The 8,324-nt window shown below is 41.9% G+C and overlaps 1 pseudogene; it reads right to left on the reverse strand.

Moving 5' to 3' along the window:
• Nucleotides 1-7,781, reverse strand: part of LOC102820416 — a 64,256-nt pseudogene extending 56,475 nt beyond the window's left edge.
• Between the last annotated feature and the right edge of the window lie 543 nt (nt 7,782-8,324).

Raw genomic sequence — 8,324 nt, forward strand, 5'->3', positions numbered from 1 at the left:
TTTCGAACTGCTGACCTTGTGGTTCGCAGCCCGATTCATAACCACTATGCTACCAGAGCTCCTTCATGTAGTCATGGCTCCTCCCAAATAGCTCTGAACTCCTGGATAGCAGAGTCTGAACTGATAATGCATGAAGGTGATCACATGTCTGGTAACTAGGGGAGCGTGGGGGAAAAGAAGGAATCACAACTCTTCTGTCACCTGTGTGACTCTGCTCTGCCAGACCACCTTTTGTTGCCAAAGCTACTCCCAAGATGGTAACACCACATCTGGCTGGCCATTCACCAGTTTGTCTTGCTCTCTCACTGTTCCTACTTAGGTTCTCCTTCCAACATGCACTCAGTCCAATTCTCTATCCTTTCCTCTGAAATTTAAGGTTCCAGGATTTTCATCTGTGTTGGTTTCATTGGGTCTCTCTCATCTTTGTTATAGAGGGTCTGTGTCGTATGTATGCCTTGTCTGCTATATTGCCAGAAGTCTTGTTTGATTTCTTGACTACTGCTTCCACGAGTTTTGATAGTGGATCCAAGGAAAATGAAGTCTTTCTGGCTTCAATGTCTGGATGATCAGAACTCACCTAGAAAAAGAAAGAAGAGGAAAAAAAGAATAATCTGCTACAATTTGATGAACTTGATCTATACTTATGGATGTAGTAGCTCAAAAGAGGGAACAAATCTTTACAGCGAGGATCATTCCCAACCCCTCGGTACACAGGTTGACAGGGATGGGCAACTTAGACATTGGCTACCCAAAATGGGAGTCTAGAAAGGCAAGAAGTGACTGCCTTACAAGCTTTCAAGAGGGAGTCTAGTTCCAGAGGGTACTGGGGAAGGTAGAATTTCTACTGAGTGGTTTCCAATCTGTTGGGATGGGGCTGATGAAAGGAGATGGGGATAAGACTCTTGTGGTGCAATAGTGAATAATTACTATCAGGACTGACTGTGAGGGTCAGAAATGTAAAGGTAGATGTTTTGTAACAAAAGGAGGCAAGTGGTTGATTTTGCAGTCCAGGAGTGGAGGTTCCTGGGACCATCAAGGGAAAGGAGTGGTGTGCGGGTCCCTACCAGGAGAAGCAGTGACACCAGAGATGGAGACAGAGATGATGACATGGAGAGATGAAGCAGCTGGGAACTCTGGACTCAGAGAGGGAGAGGGGCTGTGTGCTGACGGCCAGAGGGCAGGCTTGCAGGGTGTACCCTTTTGTTATTTGATGATGCATGGAGGGGCTTGTAATCATTGCAATGAAACAAAATACAATAGGATGAATGTAAAACTAGTGTTCTCCCATGTAAACTATTACATAATTCACAATGAAAATTGAAAAAAAAAAAAAAGAAATCTTTGACAACTTCAATGTTTTTGCCATTTATCTTGATATGATTGATTAATTGCTCCAATGGTGAGGAATTTTTTTCCCTTCACATTGAGCTACAACCTACATCAAAGGCTGTGATCTTTAATATTCATCAGTAAATATTTTAAGTCCTCTTGGCTTTCAACAAGCAAGGTTGTAACATCTGATTATCATAGGTTGCTATTGAATCTTCCTCCAATACCAATGTCATGTTCTTCTTCATATAACACAGATTCTTGGATTTTTGCTCAGCATACAGATTGAATATGTGTGGTGAAATAATACAATCCTTTCCTGATTTCTTGACTACTTCTTCCATGAGTGTTAATAGTTGATCCAAGAAGAATGAAGTCCTTGACAACATCAATCTTTTCTCTGTTGATAAGGATGTTGTTTATTGGTCCATTGGTGAGGATTTTTGTTTTCTTTACATTGAGATGTAATCCATACCAAAGGCTGTGCTCTTTGATCTTCATCAGTAAATGTTTTAAGTCCTCTTCACTTTCAGCAATTAAGTGGTCTGGAACACCTATCCCTTGCAATGTTATTCATAGGTTGTCAAGATTCACACAGTCGAAATATTCATTTAGGCGGTGCCAATTGCTTATCTTAGACCAAGAGACCTTGGTTCTAAGTCTGGTTCAGACTTGAGGACCTTAGGGTGTTCACACCCTTGTCTTCAGACTTTGTGAGTTGTTTTTTCCCAAACTGGGAGATTATTGCTACAGCTTTCTACACAGAGAATTAGAAGTATTACTTCTCACAATGACTTCATAAGTGCCACATAGTATAATTGTCATAGCCATGCACTATGAGTAAATATAAAATGTAACATACATACAGCATGAGCTCTTTTGTAAGTACTGTCATACCGATTTAGATGGATTAGGTAGGTCACCTGAGCCTCACTACAACGCTATGTTGTTAAATGCCATGGAGTCTGTTTCAACTCATAGCATCCCTATTGTAGAGTTTCCAAGGAAAGGCTAGTAGGTTTGAACCTCCAATCTTGCGGTTTGCAGTCCAGTGCTTATCATATAGCGTCACTGTAGGACTCCAACCCTGTATTGTTGTTGTTAATGCCCATAGTCAGTTCCAACCCATAATGACTCTGTATAGGGTTTCCAAGGAACAGCCGGTGGGTTTGTACTGCCGACCTTGCAGTTCAAACTGACCTTATGGTCCAGCGCATTATCTTTCAGAGCCACACATGTGATTATCATCCCAAATGTGATAATTACCAAGAGACTTTTGTTGTTGTTAAGTGCCATCGAGTCAGTTTTGACTCATAGTGATCCTGTATAGTATTTCCAAGGAGTAGCTGGTGAGCTTGAACCACCAACCTTGCGATCAAACCTGCTTTGCCGCTTAGCGCATTAACCCACAGTGCCTCACTAGGACTTTCAGAGACTATTAGTGGATAAGAAATGTAAAAGCCAAAAAGCAGCATTGCACCAGGAGGAAAAATGACATGGAGTACTGATGAGTGAGATAAGGTAATTTTTGGACAAAATTCAAATGCCATCCTAAGAAGAAAACAAGGCCATTATTTGTACTAAAGTTAAAACTAGATGCGGAATAACTTCTTACCAGATGGAGAATGGATGAAATTATTACATGGATTTATTTTGGTTCTCATTTTCTGGGAAGACAGTTGTTTTTTGTGTATATGGCTTTTGTGCATTACCTCTCAGTATTCTCATTGAAAAATTAAGGCTTACTTTTGGATGACTTACAGGTTACTGAATCACCCTGAATCTAGCCAGTATTTCCAGGGCATTGAGGGGTCTCCGTTGATTATAGCAAGTCAAAAGAATTGAAAAATTTAGGCACTATTGTTCAGTACAATCTACTATCCAATTTACTTTACAGCAAAAATCCATCACAAAAGCTTTCAGTAAATTAACCTAGCCTGACTGTGGAGAGATTCTAGTATAATTGTTTTGAGGTTTGTTTCCTTGTTTCCCATTGTGGCCCCAACGGGAGTTTGTCATCTGATATGTACATCATTCCCAGTGTTCTGTTGCCAATGACATAGTCAGTGTTGCTGTTAAGTGCTATTGAGTCCATTCCAACTCATAGCAACCCTGGTTTGGGTTTCCAAGGAGCAGTTGGTGAGTTTGAACTACTGACCTTGTGGTTAGCGGTCTAGGTGAATTTAGCAGTCATTCCGTCTTTTCAGGTGTACCTTTCTCATGGTCTGAAGAAAACCTAGATTGTACTGTGCTCCAGGATGTTGTTGTTGTTGTTAAGGTCCATCGAGTCAGTTCTGACTCATAGTGACCTTGTGTAGGGTTTCTGAGGAGTGGCTTGTGGGCTTGAACCCTGACCTTGTGGTTCAAACTGACCTTGCAGTCTAGTGCATTCACCCAAAGTGTCACACCAGGTGCTCCAGGTAAATTCAGGTATTCATAGAACCTCATTGGGTCTATAAGGCGTTATCTTGGGTACCAAAAACTTGTCACCAGATTTGAACTGATCTCCCCACTGTTAAATCCTTTAATACAAGCTTAATCCTTATTTGTCCTGATTTAGTAGCAATATTGTTGACAGCTGATCATCCCTTCCCTCTTAGTCTACATTCATTTTTCACTTGGACAACACATTTCCTGGGTTTGTCACTAGTCCCACTGATGGCTTCTTCTAAACCTCTTATCAGTCCTTCCCCCTTCTCTCCAGCCTTTTACCATTGGAAGACTCCAGGGCTCAATCCTGGGTCTTTTGTTCTCTCTACATTCACTCTCTTGATTTCATCTGGTCTCATAGCTTGAAATGGCATCTATATGGCAATGACTCTTAAATGGATAGCTCTTGTAAGGGGCTTGCTCCTAAACTCTGGACTCATGTATCTAACTGCCTAATTAAAATCACTAATTGAGATTCCTGGTGTGATGCTGTAGGACCACAAGGTCATTTGCACTGTAAGATTGGCAGTTCAAAATCACCAGTCACTCCTAGGAAACCCTCTACAGAGTCACTGTGAGTCAGATCTGACTCAATGGCACTTAACAAAAAACATCTCAAGATTAAGATGACCAACAATGAGCTCCATACATTCCCTTGAAAATCTTCTCTTCTGAAGTCTTTTCTATCTTACTTGAAAGCAATGCTATCATTCCAGTTAATCTAACCAAACTCTTTGGAAACATCCTGGACTCCTCCTATCATAATTATCTCGTACTGCTATAACAGAAATACTACAACAGAGTGGCTTTCACAAACAGAAACTTACGTTCTCACAGTTTAGAAGGCTACAAGTTCAAGTTTAGGGTGTCAGTTCCAGAGGAAGGCATTTTTTCTCTGGAGGCACACCTGGTCTCTTTTAAGCTTCTGTTTTTCAGTGATCTTCATGTGCCTTGGCAATTCTCTTCCCCATCTCTGCTAGCTTGCTTAGTTGTTTGTTCCTTTTATGTCTCAAAGGAAATGGACTCAAGCACATCCTACACCAATACTAGCTCGATAACATAACAAAGAAGCCCATTCCTAGATGGGATTATAATGAAAAGTATAAAGGTTAGTCTTTGCAACACATATTTTTGGGGTGCACAATTCAATACATAAGATCTTCTTTGCTTCACACAATAAATAAAATGTGTCACAATGCAACTTCAAAATATTCCCAGAATCCAACAATTCCTGACAATGTGCAGTTACCCATAGTAATCATCCAGATTGAACGGTCATCATCTTCTGCCTAGATTATTGCAGTAATTTTATAACTATGCTCTCTAAGATTTAGTGGACCTAAATAACCAATAGCAGACTTAGGTTTAGGTTTCCTCAGCAGCAGATTTGGAACAAGATTTTTGTAGTATTTTATTTAGGAGGTGATCCAAAGAAACATTTTAGGGATTAGTGCAGGGTAAGAGTAGGAAGAAAAGATACAGTAGTGAATGAAAGAGATCTCCTGAACTTGGGAATCGTGGTATGGCACTGTGGGCTAATGCACTGTACTACAAAGCTGGTTTGAACTGTAAGGTCGGCATTTCAAGTTCAACAGGCACTCCTTGGAAACGGACTCAGTGGCACTTAACAACAACAACCTGAACTTGAGACAGTCTTTGTTTTCCTAATAACCCTTTCCAAGAGGCCACCTAGGCTCCCTGCCCTTATTGTTGTTGTTGTTGTTGTTGTCAGGTGTCATGGAGTCGGAACCGACTCATAGCGACCCCATGCACAGCAGAACGAAACAATGTCCGATCCTGGGCCAACCTCACTACCGCTGCCACACTTGAGTCTATCAATGATGCCACCTGGCTGATCCATCTCGTTGGGGGTCTTCCTCTTTTTCTCTGACCCTCCACCTTACCCAGCATGACATCCTTCTCCAATGATTTTTTCCTCCGGACAATATGTCCAAAGTAGGAGAGATGAAGCTTAGCCATCCTGCCCTCCAAGGAGCACTCAGGCTGCACTTCTTCCAAAAACAGATCTATTGGTTCTTTTGGCAGTCCATGGCACTTTCAGTATTCTCCTCCAACACCACAACTCAAAGGCATCAATTCTTCTACCATCTTCCTTATTCACTGTCCAGCTTTCACATCCATATGAGGCTATTGAAAACAGCATGGCCTGGGTCAGGCGCACCTTAGTCCTCAAGCTGACATCCCTGCCCTATAAGGAATAAAACCAATAAAAAATGTGTTTTAAAACAGATTATTATTTTTGATCACCTGGGCTCAATAGTATCGGGGACCCGCTGAGAGACTAAGTGGAATGTGTCTCTGAATTGTGACACTAAGAGACAAGGAATTTGGTTATCACCAACTTCTGTGATAACTTTCTGTCACTTCCTGCCACACGTCAGGTAAGCATGATCCTGGAGCCAGAGACTCTTCTCAAGCAGAGAGACACATATGGGAATTGTCTGTCTGTGGGTGATGTTCAGGTTAGGTCTAGATGTTGTGGAGAGAACACTGATATCATCAACTGCAATCTACCCCTTGAACTAATCAGATCCATTTGTGCCTCATGTTTACTGTAATGGTTCAGGTTATGTGTCAACTTGACTAGGCCCAGATTTCCAGAGGTTTAGCAGTTGGGATGTGCTTATTTCCATGATGATGAAACCTAATACAGGAGTAGTTAGCTCTATGATGTGTAGCTATGAACAGCCAATCAATTGAAGGGATGTGTCTTTGAGGGTGTGGCCTGCTTACAGCTTAATGGATACTAGGGAGGGCCTCGCTCATCCACTGGAGACCTGGGACTCTGCAATTGTAAGCCATTTCCTGTATAATAAACATATATATATGTTTTACTGGTTTTGCTTTTCTAGAAAAACAAGTCAACATGAATGTCAGTGGAATGAGCTAAATTCCCTACTGTTATCTTGTACCTAAGACTGAAATTAACAATAATTTCTGTCCTCTACTAGGACTACTCTGGTAGCGTAGTGGTTACGAATCGGGCTGCTAACCTCAAGGTCTACAGTTTGAAACTACCTGCTGTTCCGTGGGAGAAAGATGAGCTTTTCTGCTCCCATAAAGATTTACAGCCTCGGAAACCCTGTGCAGGGTCGCTATGAGTCGGAACCGACTCCACGGTACTTAGCAACAACAACTAGGTCTACTGGTGTGGCACTATAGAATAAGCACTTGACCGCAAGGTAGGTTTGAACTGCAAGGCTGGAAGTCCAAATTCACCAGCCCTTCTTTGGAAACCCTCTACAGGGTCACTATGAGTTGGAACCAACTCGACAGCACTTAAAACAACTGTTGTTATTGTTATGTGCCGTGGAGCGACCCTGTACAGGGTTTCCGAGGCAGTAAATCTTTACGGGAGCAGAAAGCCTCGTCTTTCTCCCGCGGAGCAGCTGGTAATTTCGAACTGCTGACCTTGCGGTTCACAACCCGACTCGGAACCACTACGCTACCAGATCTCTTCTATATTGCATGTCTGACTTCCTCTGGCTTCACAAGGGGGAAGGAGAACCAAACTCAAAACCAGTCCAAGGCAGACTGCCTTCAATCTTCTTTATGTATTTTGACACCAACTGTCCCTCCCACAGAACTCTCTGCATTATGCTTCAACTGTTGTAACGACAATAATCACAATTATGGGATTTATAAGGGAAGTGAACAGAGCACAATTCAAGGTCAGAAACAACTCAGGAGATAGCACTTCTGCAGTCAGGAACGACTCCTCTCTGCTGTACTGCAGGTATACCGCCCTCTTGTCTTTGGCCTTTCAGCCTCTTTGCTTGGCTCAGGCAAGTGTTATAAAACTCCTTTAACCAGTCTGTATAAATGCCCAAAAGGCATATTCTGCAAGCCAGCCTTCTGCCCATAGGTACTCAGTTTTATTCAGTACCTGGGTTGGGGAGCCCACAGATGCTCTGTCTCTCTATGCCGCCATCTTTGCTGCTGACAGTTTTACAGGTATGAATCTCACGCTTTGCTTTTTTCCTTGAAGTTCCTAGGATCATCTGTTCCTGCTTCTGAGATGGCTCCTTTTAAACCTAGTGGAATGGCAAAACTAATCAATCCCAGTGCTATTTGAATGGTTCCGTCCAACCATTCTGTGGTAGTTAAGATGAATTTGGATAGCAAAGTCATCAGTCATTTCACACTACCACATTCTCATGGCCACTGCTAACACTTCTGTTAATCAGGGCTGCTTGGTTGAGTGATTTAGACCTTAATTCTTAAGATGTTTAACTAACTTGTCCTATGGAACTATGGTTTACTATTATCACCAGGTATGAAAGTACCAAAAGCACACCAGAAAAAATGACCCCAAAAGTTAGACATACACTCCATTGCTCCCATTATATAATTGTAAACTTAGTATTCCTGAACACTTTATTGTGCTCATGAAGAATCTGTACCTGGACCAAGAGGCAGTTGTTCTAACAGAACATGGGAACACTGTATGGTTTAAAATTAAGAAAGGTGTGAGACAGGGTTGTATTCTTTCACCATACTTATTCAACCTGTATGCTGAGCAAATAATCCAAGAAGCTGGGTTC

The sequence above is a fragment of the Chrysochloris asiatica genome, unplaced genomic scaffold (genome assembly GCF_000296735.1).
Source record: "Chrysochloris asiatica unplaced genomic scaffold, ChrAsi1.0 scaffold00110, whole genome shotgun sequence".
Lineage (NCBI taxonomy): Eukaryota > Metazoa > Chordata > Mammalia > Afrosoricida > Chrysochloridae > Chrysochloris > Chrysochloris asiatica.